The 19,414-nt window shown below is 40.7% G+C and overlaps 2 pseudogenes; both read right to left on the bottom strand.

Moving 5' to 3' along the window:
* Window positions 1-9,905: 9,905 nt before the first annotated feature.
* On the bottom strand, window positions 9,906-11,259 carry LOC147433210 (selenium-binding protein 3 pseudogene; annotated as a pseudogene).
* Window positions 10,801-11,259, bottom strand: LOC147433209 (selenium-binding protein 3 pseudogene; annotated as a pseudogene).
* Window positions 11,260-19,414: the final 8,155 nt, after the last annotated feature.

Genomic DNA, 19,414 nt, shown 5'->3' with positions numbered 1-19,414 from the left:
ATTCTACTAAGAAATGGACTGACCTAAGAGACACTTTCGTACTACCCGAGCATTGTGAACAAGTAAGTATATAAATAGTTAACATCCCCCTTTTACAAGTTATGTGCTTGAAAGCTCTCATGTAAGTTATGTGGCTTTGGCAGGTAGTATTTCATCCTACAAAGTCTACATCAAACTGGTGGTACGTCATAGAGTTAGCCCCTCGTAGTGCAAGGACGTATGAAGGCTACCATGTGCCAATCACAACGACATCAATGGAGGAGATCAGAGAAGATGCTCAATCAGAAGCCGCTGCGGTGGTGCCAGACGAGCATCAAGATGCTACTACTTTATATGGGGTGCATGCAGAGGAGCTACAAAATGAAACAGAGGATATGTGTTTAAACGGAGAGCTCTATATAGATATAGGAAGTTATGCTGAGTTATGCGAGGATGAGAGAGAGATCTCTTAAAGCCACAAATATTGTATTTGAACAATTTTGCTCCGTGTTGTAAAAGCTCTGGCTCTCTAAGTAGCTTCCATGGTGTATAACGCTCTTTTCTACTCGCGCTCACATCTTTTGATTGAAAATTCTGAGTTTTCGACTTGCCTCTTCTATCACTCGATTCATTGCGTCATTGTATTTATATGCGTCATTACGTCATTGTATTTAATGGTCTTTGCGTCATTGTCTACTCTATTCATTCAATATTAAGTTTAAATATTCGTGTGTTTAATGCAGGTATGGATGATGAGGAGTTTCTTTCTTCTTTGTCACCGCAGCAGAGACAGTGGTACGTGGAGCGTCATCGCTCTGGCGCATCATCGCGCGTTCCTACACCATCCGCATCTCCCTCTCTTTCGGAGCATTCGGCGCGCTCCGAAGCTTCGGCGTCGACGAGACGAGCGTCACACTCTTCTAGACACCGGCGCTCTAGTGGTGGCGGTGGCGGTTGTTGTGGGGATTCCGCCACCGATGCCTCCACACCGCCTCGTGTTCGACGAGGCTCTTTACCCTCCCCTTCTTTGCCCGCCCCCACACCAGCCACAGCATCGCCGTCTACGCCAGGTTTTGCACGGCTGACTGTTCCTAGAAGCTACACACCTCTACCTACTCCGCCAGGAGCCACCCCACTTCGAAGCTTCTTAAGGCGACGACCAGTTTGAAGTTCCGTAGCCTTGTGGAATTGTTTGAAAACAGATAAGGCTTCAGATTTTTGTCTAAGTAGAAATACAGTCGTATACCTTGAGAAATCATCAATGAAAGTAATGAAGTAGTGATATTGTGATCTCGAAGAAGGTAGAGGTCCACATATATCAGTATGAACAAGATCCAAGATGTCATGAGAATGAGTTGTATTTGAAAGAGGAAAGGGTTTACGATTGTGTTTCCCAAGAGCACAAAATTCACAAATTCCCATATGGGGATGGGCTTTAAGATCCATGCCATGAACAAGATCACGACGTTGAAGATCAAGGAGTTTTGAGAAATCAGCATGAACAAAACGGTGATGCCATACTTTGCAATCATGATCACCTGGAGCAGTGACAATATTTTCTACAGCATCGTTGAGAGAGAGTTCAAATAAATTACCGTTTCGAGGAGCAGTGGCTATAGTCTGTCCATCTTTCTCAATTCGGCATTTGGTATAATCAAATCCAACAAAAAAACCAAGATCAACAAGTCTAGCAACTGAAAGAAGATTACGTTGAATATCTGCTACATGTAATACTCCGTGCAAAATTCGAGTGGAAGAAGATAAGGTACCAAGATATAAGTCTCCAATACCCTTTACTTGACAAGTAGTATCATCAGCAAGATAAACAACACGTTGGACTGGCAGTGGATGATAGTTATGGAGCCAGTTAGACTGATATGTCATATTTCCTGTAGCACCAGAATCAACAATAAAAAGTGATCCATCACGTACATGAAGTATTCTATCTGGAGCAACTGAACATAAGACGCAGCTTGTTTCTGGTACAATGTTGTTTCGATGTTCAGTAGCATATGCTCTATTCCGATCTGTGTCGAATCGACGCTTATATCACATATGAGTGGGATGATCAGATCGTCCACAATATTCACAAGAAGAAGAAGAAGAGTCTGTAGATAAACGTGGTTGTTTTGTGGTAATATTGTGTTCTTCATCATATTGACGTGCCCAACAATCATCTTCAGTATGGCCATTTCTGTTGCAGTAAGAACATTGCTTATTAGCAAATTTGAGACGAGAGAAAATATTACCGCGACGGCCACCTCTGCGGTTTCCTCGATGAAATGGACGCCTTCGAGCATAAAAAGCACGTTCCATCTATTGTGACTCAGTCTCCTCTTGTGAAATCATAGCTGTATCGTGACCAGCATTCCGACGTTCTTGATGTTGAGAGTATTCAATTAAAGACATGCAAGCTTGGTCGAAATCAAGACCATCTTTATTAGAGAGAATAGTAACAATGTTATCATAAGAAGAGTCCTTCACCGTATCAAGGAGAAGTGTAATCAGTTGCTTTTGTGGAACAGGATCACCGGCAGCAGCAAGTTCATTAATAATAGATTTGAAAGACTCAATATGTCCCATCATGGCAGTACCAACTTCATATTGTAACTTGTTAAGCAACCCTCTCAAATAAAGTATTTCTGTAACAGATTTCTTCTGAAAGTTTGCAATAAGGTACTTCCATACGTCATGGGAAGTAGGCAGTTCATACATATCAAGCAAAAGGGAATCAGTAAGAGCAGAAAGAATATACCGATGAGCTGCTTTATCACGTCGTTGCCAATCCATATAGGCAACATTCCAATCTTCAAATATAGGTCCTTCAGTGATAAGCACGTTATCATTATCCGTATCAACAGGCTGAGGCGGACAAACACGATTTCCAAGAACAACATCGGAGAGTTCATCGCCTTCAAGAATTAACAACATATTTGCTTTCCAGCCTGGAAATCCTTGACCTTGGAAAGGAGGAACAGAACGTTGGCCAGAAGGAAAGCCGTTGACGAGAATATTCATAGCCATATCTTGTTGCGAGAAGACGTATAAGATAAGATCGTAGAATCTGCACACCATATATGGTGAAGGCCGCAATTGAGAATGAGAGAGATATGAGTATTGCGTTCTGTCAATGATAAACGTAAGAAGGATGCTCAAGGAACGTCCAAAGATGTGAGAGACGTCACCCAAAAAAAGACAGGGTAAAGGAGACGTTAATAATAAACGAGTCCTCAAAATAGAGTGGCGTGAGACGCAAGATTGACGGCCACAATATGAATAGTAAAAGATAAATCTTCTCGAAAAAGTTAACGCCAAAATAAGAAAAACGATCGCGGACGCTTCACGAAGAAGTAGGACGAAGAAAGCTGCGTCAAGCTCTATTGCAGTAAAAACAGCATAACTTTCTGCTGCGAACTCCGATTGATGCAAACCTAGAACTCAAATCGAAGAGCTCGAGGAGACGAACAAGTTTAGGATGAAGACTGCCATGGCGCCTTTCCCGTTTCTCCAAATTTTGAGCAGAACAGCAAGAAAAATTGAGATGAAGTTCAGGGTGTCATTAACAAGAAAACGTAATCAACGATTAGATTGATTATAAATAAACGCCACATAAAACACTAATCATATTCTTCTTAACACAAAACAACCACAGCTAACAAGAATCAACGCTCAAAAATAAAATTTGTAACAAAAATACAATTTTGAATCTTACATGCGAATCGCATACACATACTGTTGTCACCATGAATTGAATCGGCGCGTGATCGTTACCGCTCTGATACCATGTTGAGATGTAGAGAGAAAGAGAGAGAGAGAGAGAGAGAGAGAGAGAGAGAGAGAGAGAGAGAGACGAGACAAGAGACACACCATATATATACGCTCCCAAAGACTGATTCATATTGAGGACAAGATACAAATATATAGGTGAGACCGAGTTCAGTAGAGTGAGCCATATATAGCTCCAACAATAGATGGCTGGGTTCTCAAGCTAGCTTGGCTGGTAGGACAGTAGTTGTAAAGAACTACATCTCTGGGTATGTTATCTTCTTTCTCTCATGTTGGAGACCCCCCGACTGTGAATTAAAAGACCTAACCACAATCTGCAGGAACTTTATATGGTCGGGGGACCCCCATAAAAAAGGGCTAGCTAAAATTAGCTAGGAAGTCTGCTGTCTTCCTAAAGATCAAGGGGAACTTGGCCTCACCAACTTCAAATTATGGGTAGAAAAACTAGTTGTAAAGCTCATCCTCAAAGAAATGGAGCATCCTGATGAAGAATGGGCCTCGTTATTATTTCACGATATCCATATATTCCATTTTAGAGGGAATAAGGGAACGACTAACATACACTGGTTTAGGGTATTCTTTGGACCCCTAGAAGTTGTATCTAAGGGGTCGGACCTGATTAAATCTCTATGGAATACTTGGAACAAATACAAAAGCTTAATTAGAATCAACTAGGAATCGAAATACAGCAGACAGATTGGATCTTCTGAATCAATGTGGTGGTCCCTCCTCCACATCCCCCTGTTGAACCAGAGACAAATAAGTCAGCAAAAAGACTCCACAATAAAGGTAATATCACTTGGAAAGATGTATGGAATACAACTGAGCACCGTGGAAGAATGAAATTGAAATCCTAGAAAGGTATCACTTGCAACCATGGGAGCTCACCCTTATCCAGTCTAGGATTTCCACGTTCCCGCAAGAGAAGGAGTGGGCTCTCTCTAAGCAGCCTAACCAGTCATCCAAGGCACTATACTGGGTAGGACGGGGGGGGGGGGCTCGCCAACTTTCCCAACCGCCACCAACCTTAAAAGAATCTATCCATGTCACTCTCAATACAAAATGGCACTTGTCCCTTGAGAAAATACAATGGAACTTCAAATCTAAAACCCTTTGGCATCAAGATACTCTGGCTAAACAATTGATACTGCTATGGCTCATCATGCACAAAGCAGTATGGACGGGGCTAGAGAATGAGCCATGTAACGGGAATGAGAAAGACATCCCACACCTCTTCATTAACTGTCCAACTAACAGAGAAATAGTAGGCCCTATTGTAAGTGGGCTAGGGTACACCTCCAAATGGAAACACTCATGCTAGGAGACGCAGTAGCGCTCATCTCAGTAGTATGGAACAGGATCAGGGGAGAACTTTTTTGGATCATCTAGAAAGAATGGAATAGCTGTTTTTTTAATGAGCCTTACCAGACTAAAAGTCCGAGAGTATTGTTCTCCCACTTTTTTGTGTAGATAAATCACCTAAAGTTGGAGCAGTGCAGAATTTACCAAGAAAACTACAAAGTTCTCATGGACTGCATGGGATACTACATGAAACATCAGTAAACAACAAGAGATTTTGCTTGATGGTTGGTACTCCCACCTACAAAAAATGATAGATGAATGCAAGGCTGAAGGAGAGAAAGTAAGGAGACAGCTCAACAATGGAATCATGCTTCTTAACCATTTGTAGGAAGTAATCAGTGCATTTCCAGGGGGAAGCAGTCTGGGAGGCAGCCCGTAATAGCACGCAGTCCCCTCTCTTTTGTAACAAATTCGAATGTAAAATTGATTATACTCCCCTAGGAAGTCGGAATGTAATCCTGAACCAACAGTAAGCCCGCGGGGTTTTGTATCTTGTATCTTTTTGTCTCTGGGTGAAAGCATGGTTTGGTGGTACAAAAAAAGGACCTATTTTACTTCTACCAATGAAAAAGTGGGGACTGGTATAATTTTTGTAGTTTAGGTCAAAACTTTTTGGACCTTGTGTTTTTAGATTCTCCTTTTGAAGATCTATCCATTGATATATAGTATGATAGGTAGTTTTCCATGTGACATGTAGACATTGTAGCTCAAAGACTTGTCAAAGGTGTTGTCAAGGACAGTCCTTTCTGTACCACCAAAGCGTGCTTTTAGCCCTCTACTTAATATAATTTTCACGCCCTTTATGGTAATTTGCCTCATCAAAAGTGTAATTTGCCAATAGCATCACGTTCCTAATCTTTCAGATACTATATATAGCACCTTTTCCTAAAATGAAAATATGAACCATATTTTGATCATCTACTATTATGGCATTAAAATTATATTCTTAAATAGCAGGAAACCATGCTAGTTGCTATCAAGAAACCCCTTTATAGAGATATCACTATCTCACATTCAGTACATATTCTACAATGAGTTATTGAGTAGATGCTCAATCACGTCATATGAATTGTTGTGAGCTCATCTCCCACGACACTAAGTGACATGGAAGAGGGTGGAACTAGGCTAGTGGTATTGATGGTACGTATGCATAAATCATGAGGCAAATCAGTGTTGGAAAAAAGAAAGTGCCAGCCATCGGACCCGGATTGTGTGTCACAACACTCACTATGAAAATCTCAAAACGTTTATCACGCCTTTTTACCACGTTTTGGAGAGAGAGAGAGAGAGAGAGAGAGAGAGAGAGAGAGAGAGAGAGAGAGAGAGAGAGAGAGAGAGAGAGAGAGAGAGAGAGAGAGAGACTAGAATGGGTAGGCACAATGTTATCTCAGAGTCCACTTTGAAATCCAAGCATACAAATAAAGGTACGGGTTTTCAACTCAAGAATGTAACTTTCCCAAAGTTTAAGGGTGACAAATGAGAACAAACTAATGATGCAATTTTGACCTTCTTATACAAGTGGCAAGACATTCACGAATAGAGAGGTACCTTAGATTAGGAAACAACCACAGATACTAGTTTATCTCTAAAAGGAAAATCGTACAAGTGGTGGATGCCTTTTCTGCCTGAGGCTAGGCCAAAGTCTTGGGATGAGTTTAAACTGGTTATGTGCAAGGAGCTCTTGGCAGACAACAAGGAATCAAATAAAAAGGATAGCATGGGACACTTGTTGCATAGGTAGCATGTCTCTCACAAATTATATATCCAAGTATAGGGTATTACACTAAATTTGGATTATCTAAATGAATTCTAGAAACAAAGGGGTTTTGTTCAAGGTCTGCAACAACAAGAATTCAAGCTTCACATTAAGTATCACTATCCAAAACATTGAATGAAGCAATTAAACATTCCGAGACATTTGATGATGATCTAGAAAAGGAAACGAAGGATGGAGGCCACTCTAGCAACTTGGTAGCGTTCTAGTTTTGATTCCTCGTGTGTCAAAGGATAGAAGAAGCATGCAACATCCCTTCTAATTGAGGGAGATAAGAAGGCATAAAGTTCAAATTGAAAGCATTAGGAAAGAAATGGACTCATGTTCGGGCCTTTTAGCTCTAGTGAGAGAATGCTCCTCATCCAATAGAAAGAAGGCTAATGTTAAGTACAGAAAGTCTTTTCTCTCATTTTGTAGAATTTATATGAAAACTATTTAGGTGGAATGGTTACTATCACCGGCACTTGATAGTGACATCTTGCATAAGCGTCAAACATATTTTTATGACCCGATGTTACTATCCTATACAGTGAGGTACTTGTATGTGTACATCGAATAAGCATCGATCACCTTTTTATGAGCTACGCGCAATTTAAATTTGAACGGATCGTACTTTTTGATAGCGATTGATATGTACTATTTAAGACTATGAAGGGGTCAGAATCAAGCGAATAGAGGCCCATAAGGGGACTCTTAAGCATCTATTCGCTTGATTCTGACCTCCAGAGGCCCTAGGCTTAAAAAGGCTATATCTTGAGCTAGAGATGTCATATTTGAGTGTTTTAAAGTGTTATACTAAGGTTTTTGGGCATTCGAAATGCATCTGTGGTATTCTATTTGTATTTTGAAAACATCTCTTATGTGTTTTCTCTCATCGCACATCACATCACTCATTCAGATTTATGGATATGATTTTTTGTGCACACTCAAGTTGGGCTCTCAAAAAGCATCTTTTACGAGTATGCATTTAAGTGATCGAGTAAATTTTTACGTATGTACTATGAGAAATCAAATTTCAAAAATTAATTTTGTATTTTTTGAAATTACCTCTCTCTATGCTAAGTTGGCGTTTCTCACAAGGCTCAAAGTTGAGTCCAAATTTCCCCTAATGATGGATCTCTTTTGTTGTGACACTACAACACACCGTGCAAAAATCGACGTAGATACCGATGACTCAAAGCTAGTTTTAAAACTAAAATGCATTAGAATAAGCATTGGAATAAACGTTGGTATCGCGTCCTTGGTACATGAACTAGTATATTAAACGTCGTAATAAGCAATGAAAAGAGCACCGGAATGACCGATTGTATATGTGTTGGCATGATATATTACAATACCGATGACTACTCCGATGCCTATATCAGCGTCTGTACCAAACTCTATACCGACGAATTAAAACCTGGAAAAAAACATTTTGGCAAAGAGGGTTGGGAACTGATGCTGCATGTACTGTAGCAACAGAAAACAACCCTCTCTGTCCAAAGGAAGAGGGCACAAGCAACCGCACTCCACCTTCAACTTGACACTGATAGAACTTTTGGTAGAGCAAACCATGCCACTCTATAACTCGACCCACTCATTGATTGGACATATCTAGCATCAAAAACAGACACACAATCGTATAAAAAAGACACCCTACCTCTGCTGGTAAGGTAGGCCCATTTCACAAGAACCTCTTCTAAAGGATTTGCATTATTGAATCCCTAATTCCATAGGCATCCTTTAGCATTTTGGCATACTACGGTGGGCTCACCTTCTTTTAAAGACCTTTCAATAGGCAAGTCTACTACTAGCTCCTCAAAACCCTGCTGCCATGTTTTCACACAGAACTCCATATCAAGCCCCCAATGCACTCAATAGGAGACTGGATTCTTCTCTATTGCATTTTCCATGGGAGATTATGCTTCGAAAAAAACATCACAATCCAAGATTGCTCGCCCTTTTGCTTGCCACCACGATCCCTTAGTGCTAAAAACTCTCACAAGCACCACCCCATCACCACAAATGGCCTTGCTTGCTGATGATACATAGCAAAACCTATTTTGACTCATCAAAGAGGGGAGCACTTGAAAATTATCATAGATCAGCTTACAGCCTGTCCAATTGTACATACAATGCTCTCCCCAAGGTGGGTTCTATCACACATAAACCTTCTCAAAAGCGCTACCACCACCCACCTCCATCTCAGTTTCTCCCACACACATACACACACACACACCCTGCTCTACACGCCTCTCGTCCCACATCTAGGAGCACGAGATTTCTTTTTCTCACGGGCCATTTCACTCCCGCTGACCAAGGACCCAGCTGCTTGCCCCTTTGCTTGGCATGATGGCTAATTGCTAAAAACGTTTTTCAAGGCCTCCCCTCTCATAATCAGTTCCCCCCCTTCTTTTAAATCACTCATATGTTGCCTTAATGACCTAGTGGCATGCTATATACTTACCCCCAAAGAAGTAAAACTCCAAGAACACAAAAAAAATTGAGGCATAAGCCGATCAATTGAAGTGCGAGCATTGCAAGCACCACTAAATATGGGCATCAAATACAACTTGCGCATGGAAACCAAAAAATCCTTGAAGCACGACCAATGTAAACTCGGATTGTGTTGAGTCTACATGATTCGGGATGAAAAACAACTACAATAAGTATTTACGCACCACATGTATATCATCCATATGCCCGATGACAAGCATCAAGCGTATTCGGGATGTCAGAATTTCTCAACAAAAAAACACCTAACATAGTTTGCCAACCCCCCTAGCTTGCTAGAGCATTCATGCTCAGCGGCAGCATTCAAGAACAATGAAAGTGTTCTCCTTCCACATCCTCTTAAATTCTCAAAGTTCAGTCGAGGCCACGAGAGTGCATACATGTGACTCAATCTGACACAATACACATGATTGTCTTTGAATTTGATCCTTAGTGTTAAGACAGCGAAACATCTTCATAGTGCCACCTTTCCTTTTAATTTTTCCCATCTGTATCATAGCTCCTCCTCCCATCAACACACTAAGATGGCACATGTGCAGTCTCCATCAGGGTAATGGACCTCGTGCGCAAGAGCTAACCCCTCTGGCTCTTTCCCAAAGTCCACAAAAAATTCATGATTGATGGACAAGCCTCCCTTCTCTGTGTCACAATCAATCTGCAATATATGGGATCCTTGATCAACAAGATCAGGATAAAACTGCTTGTCCCAAGCACTAAACAATGAGTTGAACACATAAAGGCGCTTCTCATCAAGTCTGAGGTGTATCATTTGGGGCCCCCTTGTGATGGATTTCCCTTCACTTTTGGAATATTGGTTTGAGAGAGACTTCCATCCTCCTCAATTTTGAAGACACTGCTCCCTTGGTGGAAGGAACCACCTACCCACAACTTCCGTGTAAGTAATGGATTTTCTGAGTCCTCAATATTGTATTGTCCTCCATGGAGCCAAATCACAAAGTAAAGGTATCTATCATCCAAAGAGATCATACAATCTGTCATAATCCCTTGCATTTTAGGCAGCACCCAGTTCTTTATTTTCAAAGTTGGGATTGTTACGGCAACATGGTGATCCCAAGCTCCATCATCTGCCTCGTAGAACTGAACCATTGTGCTGATCAATGCGCATGCCACATAACTAGCCGCTTTTTTAGGATTATGTAAAAATGTTACTTCTAAGTTATCAATCTTGTATTTCCAAGATCCAAAGTTTGCTTCAAAGTGTCATCTGGCCAGTCATAAACAAAGAGATGGAACCCATATAAGCCATCGGCAATATGTTGGGGGTTGAATCCCTTTATAAAGGCAAAAAGAGCCCCCCATGATGAGCTGATCATTGTTTTATAACGAGGCTGATACCAAAAATCATACCCAAAGTGGGGACTATGTTCTCGTCTCTCCCATCTTCCCTAGACATCAAAATTCGGATTGAGGAGTAAAAACCCAGCTCCCTCAGTATTATTATCCTTGGCATTGAGGCAGGATATCATGATTGTTCCATCCGCTAAACAATGAGATGTATGAGGATATGCCATGCCTATCTTTGTTACGACTTCTTGAGGCTCCACAAATTTATGCAGGATGGGTGCTTTTGGATTCTTAGGAGTATCAACAACATAAACTATGCTTGATATGAGACAAGGAAGAATAAGAAATTAACATTGTACAGAAGCATCCCCATAGCAGGAACTGCATGCATTCTAGTGTGTATGGTGCAATTCATCCTCCAAATGACTGACAAGTAACCTGAAAATGATATGTGAATAGACATCCACTGCTGCCAAGTAATCAGGTTTTCCCTTCCCAGTACTTGTGTAGACAACAGTGACCGACAGAATCTGCTCACAAGGGCCAGAGATGGCCTCCATTCATACTCCATGAGGTGTCCTGGTTAGAAGCTACATAAGGAAACATCATGCACTTGTTGATATGATATGTACATAGCACATAACATACTAAAGATAAGCAATAATTATAGTATGTACATAGAGCCTATCAGCTAGCATATGTTAGTAGCCACCAGAATCAAAAGGCCACAAAGTGTAGTGTTCACACATATTGCCAAAAAACATAGATTGTCCCTTATCAAACACAAGATGCTTGCAATATGCCCAAGGTCCATGAGGAGAAAATCATGTCATGTCAGCAACGTAGAGAGACGCATCTATTTCTTGAACATGTGTATAAACCATTACCCTCTCACCCAGCATTACTTCCTTATTGGCCTTCATAGTTTCCCTACTTGCATACATGCCAATCTGTGTCTCCTCGGCAAAAGGATGCACCAAACCCCCTATGTCCATATCAGTGATGCTATTTTCTCTAAGCTTATTCTCTGAACCAAGCAAAAGATCTTCAGCAAGAGCATCAACGCTATAAGCTTTCCTCAACACATGCTGCATTTTCTCAACCTCTCTCTGAATTTTCAGATTTCGCAACCTCTCGTGAGCCTTTTGGACATAACTGCTCATATACATGTCATCTTCCATCATGGGTTCATCGAATCCCCAACCATCCTCATCATCAGCAAACCGCATCCATACATTGCATCCAAGAAGACCCTACAATTGCATGAATGTCAAAACCTTTGCATGCGGGACTATGGTGCCCACAACCGAGTTCAAGAGCTTCCTTATCATATGAAAGAAGTTTCTCATCTATAGACATTACTTCAACGTTATCATCACATGCATCAACAAGAGCTGTTGGAGCTATATATGGCTCACTCTACTCAACTTGGTCTCACCTATATATTTGTATCTTGTCCTCAATATGAATCAGTCTTTGGGAGCGTATATGGTGTGTCTCTTGTCTCGTCTCTCTCTCTTTCTCTCTGCATCTCAACATGGTATCAGAGCAATAACGATCATGCGCCGATTCAATTCATGGTGACAAAAAAGTATGTGTATGCGATTTGCATGTAAGATTCAAAAATTGCTACAAATTTTATTTTTGAGCATTGATTCTTGTTAATTGTGGTTGTTTTGTGTTAAGAAGAATATGATTAGTGTTTTGTGTGACGTTTATTGCTAATCAATCTAATTGTTGATTACGTTTTCTTGTTGATGACACCCTGAACTTCATCTCAATTTTTCTTGCTGTTCTGCTCAAAATTTGGAGAAACGGGAAAAGCGCAATGGAACGTAGCGCAATGGCACTTTTCATCCAAAACTTGTTCGTCTCCTCGAGCTCTTCGATTTGAGTTCTAGGTTTGCGTCAATCGGAGTTCGCAGCAGAAAGTTATGCTGTTTTTACTGCAATCGAGCTTGACGCAGCTTTCTTCGTCCTACTTCTTCGTGAAGCGTCCGCGATCGTTTTTCTTATTTTGGCGTTAATTTTTTCGAGAAGATTTAGCTTTTCGCTATTCATATTCTGGCCGTCAATCTTGCGTCTCACGCCACTCTATTTTGAGGACTCTTTTATTATTAACGTCTCCTTTACCCTGCCCTTTTTGAGTGACGTCTCTCACATCTTTGGAAGTTCCTTGAGCGTCCTTCTTACGTTTATCGTTGAAAGAACGCAGTCCTCATATCTCTCTCATTCTCAATTGCGGCCTTCACCATATATGGTGTGCAAATTCTGCGATCTTATCTTATACGTCTTCTCGCAACAAGATATGGCTATGAATATTCTCGTCAACGGCTTTCCTTCTGGCCAGCGTTCTGTTCCTCCTTTCCAAGGTCAAGGTTTTCCAGGCTGGAAAGCAAAGATGTTGTTAATTCTTGAAGGCGATGAACTCTCCGATGTTGTTCTTGGAAATTGTGTTTGTCCGCCTCAGCCTGTTGATACTGATAATGATAACGTGCTTATCACTGAAGGACCTATATTTGAAGATTGGAATGTTGCCTATACGGATTGGCAACGACGTGATAAAGCAGCTCGTCGGTATATTCTTTCTGCTCTTACTGATTCCCTTTTGCTTGATATGTACGAACTGCCTACTTCCCACGACGTATGGAAGTACCTTATTGCAAACTTTCAGAAGAAATCTGTCACAGAAATACTTTATTTGAGAGGGTTGCTTAACAAGTTACAATATGAAGTTGGTACTGCCATGACGGGACATATTGAATCTTTCAAATCTATTATTAATCAACTTGCTGCTGCCGGTGATCCTGTTCCACAAAAGCAACTGATTACACTTCTCCTTGATACGGTGAAGGACTCTTCTTATGATAACATTGTTACTATTCTCTCTAATAAAGATGGTCTTGATTTCGACCAAGCCTGCATGTCTTTAATTGAATACTCTCAACGTCAAGAACGTCGTAATGCTAGTCATGATACAGCTATGATTTCACACGAGGAGAGTGAGTCACAACAGATGGAACGGGCTTTTTATGCTCGAAGGCGTCCATTTCAACGAGGAAACCGCAGAGGTGGCCGTCGCGGTAATATTTTCTCTCGTCTCAAATTTCATAATAAGCAATGTTCTTACTGCAACAGAAATGGCCATACTGAAGATGATTGTTGGGCACGTCAATATGATGAAGAACACAATATTACCACAAAACAACCACGTTTATCTAGAGACTCTTCTTCTTCTTCTTGTGAATATTGTGGACGATCTGATCATCCCACTCATATGTGCTATAAGCGTCGATTCGACACAGATCGGAATAGAGCATATGCTACTGAACATGGAAACAACATTGTACCAGAAACAAGCTGCGTCCTATGTTCAGTTGCTCCAGACAGAATACTTCATGTACGCGATGGATCACTTTTTATTGTCGATTCTGGTGCTACAGGAAATATGACATATCAGTCTAAGTGGCTCCATAACTATCATCCACTACCAGTTCAACGTGTTGTTTATCTTGCTGATGATACTACTTGTCAAGTAAAGGGTATTGGAGACTTATATCTTGGTACCTTATCTTCTTCCACTCGAATTTTGCGAGGAGTATTACATGTACCAGATCTTCAACATAATCTTCTTTCAGTTGCTAGACTTGTTGATCTTGGTCTGTTTGTTGGATTTGATCATACCAAATGCCGAATTGAGAAAGATGGACAGACTATAGCCACTGCTCCTCGAAATGGTAATTTGTTTGAACTCTCTCTCAACGATGCTGTAGCAAATGTTGTCACTCCTCCAGGTGATCATGATTGCAAAGTATGGCATCACCGTTTTGTTCATGCTGATTTCTCAAAACTCCTTGATCTTCAACGTCGTGATCTTGTTCATGGCATGGATCTTAAAGCCCATCCTCATATGGGAATTTGTGAATTTTGTGCTCTTGGGAAACACAATCGCAAACCCTTTCCTCTTTCAAATACAACTCATTCTCATGACATATTGGATCTTGTTCATACTGATATATGTGGACCTCTACCTTCTTCGAGATCACAATATCGCTACTTCATTACTTTCATTGATGATTTCTCAAGGTATACGACTGTATTTCTACTTAGACAAAAATCTGAAGCCTTATCTGTTTTCAAACAATTCCACAAGGCTGCGGAACTTCAAACTGGTCGTCGCCTTAAGAAGCTTCGTAGTGACAATGGAGGCGAATATGTTTCTCGAGAGTTTGTGAGTTACTGTGCTGACAGTGGAATTCATCATGAACACACTATTCCATATTCGCCTCAACAGAACGGAGTTGCTGAACGAAAGAATCGCACTATTCTCAATGCTGTAAGATGTATGCTGATTCATTCTGGTTTATCTCGTGTTTTTTGGGCTGAAGCTACTTTGACAGCAGTATTTATTCAGAATCATCTTCCTACTACTGCACCCTCTGGTAAGATACCCATCACAGCATGGACAGGTGACATTCCTTCTGTATCTCATTTTCGAACCTTTGGATGTATTGCTTATATTCATGTTCCCAAAGAAACACGAACAAAGCTTGATGCTCCTGGTCTTAAAGTTATTTTTATTGGATATTCTCACACTTCCAAAGGCTACAAATTCTATGACCCTTCCTCCAAGAAAGTAATTGTGAATCGTGATGCTACTTTTAACGAACAGCTTATGGGAGGCTCATGGTCCATGGATGATTCTGATGATACTAAATCATTGCTTCAAGCTTTTCCATTTCTTTCAGAAGATGAAACTCTTCCTATAGAGAAACTTTTCTCTTCACAACCATCCATTCCGAATGTCGCCAATGATGATATTGATATTTTTGTTGATCTGCCTATTGATTTTGAACATGGCTCATGTCATGTTTATGATGACGATATTGCTGATAATGGTTTTTGTACTTCCGAAGATCCCATTACTTATGATGAAGCTATCTCTTCACCACAAAAGGATCAATGGCAAGAGGCTATGGAAGCAGAGTACGACTCTCTTATCTCTAAAGGTACATGGATACTAACTGAATTACCTCCTGGTCGTACAGCTATTAAATGTAAGTGGGTGTATAAGACAAAAGTAAAAGCAGATGGATCTTTTGACAAGTTCAAGGCGCGTTTAGTTGCAAAAGGTTATTCCAAAGTAGCTGGTGTTGATTATCAAGAGACCTTTTCACCAGTTGTTCGCATTACAAGTGTTCGAGTTTTATTGGCATTTGCTGTTCAATTTGATTTAGAAGCTCATCAAATGGATGTGCGAACTGCTTTTCTTAATGGTGACTTGGAAGAGGAAATTTATATGGAACAACCAGAAGGGTTTGTTATTCCAGGTAAAGAAGACCTTGTTGCTCAACTCCATAAGGCACTATATGGTCTCAAACAAGCTTCGCGAGCCTGGTATACAAAATTTGATCTTTTTCTCACCTCTAAAGGATTCATCTCTTGCTCGTCAGACCCCAACTTATACATAAAACGCCAAGGTAGCAATTTTGTGATTCTTGCTCTTTATGTGGATGATACCATCCTTGGTTCCAATGATTTGGGATTTCTTCAGCAAGTGAAAAAGTTATTGTCTTCTGCATTTGATATGGTGGATCTTGGAGAGATTCACTCGTGTCTTGGGATTCAAATCCAACGGAACCGTACAAAAGGTATTTTATTCCTTCGACAGTCAAAGTTTATTGCAGATACTATTCAAAAATTTGGTATGGAATCTGCACATTCAGCCAACACACCTTGTCTTGCAAGCTCTACGAAGAACACTTCTGACAATGGCGGTCAACTTGTGACAAATCAACCTTATGCTAACTTGATTGGATGTCTTCAGTTTGTTGGCATGAACACTCGTCCTGATATTCTATTTGCTGCTAACTATCTTGGACAACATCTTGCATGTCCTTCTCTTAAGCATTGGTCTGCTGCAAAGCGTGTGTTGAAATACTTGAAAGGCACTACAGATTTTGGTTTAGTCTATCGACGACAACTCACATCGGATTCTATGCAATCTCTTTCTCTTTTGGGTTACACAGATGCAGACTGGGCAAGCTCACATTTATCTATGCGATCTACTAGTGGAAATTGCTTCTTTATAAATGGTTGTCTTGTTTCTTGGACTAGCAAGAAACAACGTTGTGTTGCAGTTTCTACGACTGAGTCAGAATATGTTGCGGCATCACTTGCAGCTCGTGAGTTGATTTGGCTTCGACAAATGCTGGTTGATATTGGTCACGCTCCTCTTTCTAGCACACCCTTGCCAAAGTGCTATTAGTCTTGCAAAAGACTATGTTCAACATAATAAGTCAAAGCACATTGCTGTCCATTATCATTATGTCAGGTATGAAGTACGCAAAGGAACCATTATGGTTGAACATTGTCCAAGTGACCAGATGATTGCAGACATTTTGACCAAAGGCCTCAACGAGTCACGTTTCATCCTCTTGCGCTCGGAGCTTGGAGTTGCTTCGACCTCACTCTTTCTAGATTAGCTTCTTTGCTATTGTAATAGCTTCGTACATATGACATTGTAATCTTTTAGGTACCATGCACTATGCACACTCCACATTTGCACATTGTGATCTCTAAGTCACTTGAATATTTGTACATAGATGCACAATTCACTTTCACATCATCATCGTTGGTTCATATTTTCACATTGTATAGGGGCTTGGGTTTTTCCCTTGAACTCCCCAAGGGTTTTTTCATCCAAAGCTAGAGACCTTTGTTTGAGTGGGGGTGTTGGAGCTATATATGGCTCACTCTACTCAACTTGGTCTCACCTATATATTTGTATCTTGTCCTCAATATGAATCAGTCTTTGGGAGCGTATATGGTGTGTCTCTTGTCTCGTCTCTCTCTCTTTCTCTCTGCATCTCAACAAGAGCACCATGGATTTTCTTGTAGGTAAATATTCTGCAACATAGCTCAAAGAGGCTGATCCGTTAATTTATAAACTTTTCGTATCTACTTCTATGCATGTATCTTTATTCTCATCAGAGGATTCCACAACAGACTTTCCTCTATTGCATACACAGATTTCAACAGGTCATTTTTGTTTTAAATATTTGATGTCCCTCATGAACGGAGAAAGGTCAAACACCATAGACTCATCGCATGAGAAATATCCATCAGCAAATGCTTCATTAAGTGATACACCATCAAATAAGGTATCAAATGTCAAATCCACACTACTACCTTCAGATTCGCATTCACTACTATATATCCACTCTCAGAATGTTCATCATCAACATTCATCCTGCATGAAACAGTCATAACGCAAGGATCTCTCATTGCATGATTCATAGGAAAATTGCTATCCACATATAAGTCATTTATATCATAAGCAACATATTCAATCCGGCTCCGTACCATTTTCCCAAACTCATCTTGTATAGACTCAAAAGCAACAACAAAAGCCATTTCTATTGAATCTTGAGACTTCGGCAGATTCTAGTAAAGCATCGGCAGTGAAAACTTCAAAGCCAATCAACTATGGTGCCAATCATCAGGAAGCATATGCATAAAGACAAAAGCATAAGAAGAAAGCCTTTGAGAAGCAAAGTCTCCTTTTGCCCCATCATCTACAATGCAAAGTTGCAACATCTCTTCTTCCACTCATGCAATCCAAGATTTTATGCATTCCTCACCTGTATCATTAAAGTATCGAGAATGCATGGCTAGCACCTCAAGCTCCACATAATGCTTCAGAAATGCAACCTTCATCAATTACCAACTATATTGCACATGTATAGGAAGATTGTCATGAAATTGGCTCTATCCTTATCACCAGCTAAAGCCACCCATGACTGTACATCTTCATCTTTCCTCCCACAAAATCTCACATCATAAATCAAATTTGCATCCATTTGCTGTTGTTTTTGCTGGACAAGTTTCTCATCATATACATACATCCAATCCACAAAACCTGAAGATACTAGAGGAAGATCCTCAGTGGGCGGGCACCAAAACCATGAAAAACTTTTGGTAGAGAAAACCATGACACTCTATAACTCAACCCACTCATTGATTGGACATATCCAGCATCAAAAACAGCCAAGACAACCGTATAAAAAAGACACCCTACCTCTGCTGGTAAGGTAGGCCCATTTCACAAGAACCTCTTCTAAAGGATTTGCATTATTAAAACCCTACTTCCATAGGAATCCTTTAGCATTTTGGCATACTAAGGTGGGCTCACCTTCCTTTAAAGACCTTCCAATAGGCAAGTCTATTACTGGCTCATCAAAACCCTGCTGCCATGTTTTCACACACTACAAGAGGCTATTCATATTAGCGACGCTCAAAAAAAAAATTCCCGGCGTCGCTATGAGCGTCGCAAATTTACAAGTAAATTTGCGACGCTCATAGCGATGCCGGCTGGGCTAAAAAAATAACAGAGAGCCCTAAAAAACTCAGATCTTAGATCTGAGTTTTTCGGCGCCCTCAAGGAAGGAGCAGGTAACACTCTCCCTCTCTCTCTCTCTATCTCTTTCTTCTCCACACACACACACAGACACACACACACACGAGGAGAGGAAGGAGAGCCAGGTATGCTCCTTCCCTCTCCTCACTCTCATGTTCCCTTCCCCTCTTTCTCTCTCCCTCTCTCTCTCTCTCTCTCTCTCACACACACACACACACACACACACACACATAGTGTTTTTGAGAGAGAGAGAGAGAGAGAGAGAGAGAGAGAGAGAGAGAGAGAGTACAAACATA

The sequence above is a fragment of the Adiantum capillus-veneris genome, chromosome 20 (assembly GCF_014529385.1).
Source record: "Adiantum capillus-veneris isolate H3 chromosome 20, ASM1452938v2, whole genome shotgun sequence".
Classification (NCBI taxonomy): Eukaryota; Viridiplantae; Streptophyta; class Polypodiopsida; order Polypodiales; family Pteridaceae; genus Adiantum; species Adiantum capillus-veneris.
The sequence above is the reverse complement of the archived record's forward strand: the minus strand, read 5'-3'. Positions and strand labels throughout refer to the sequence as shown.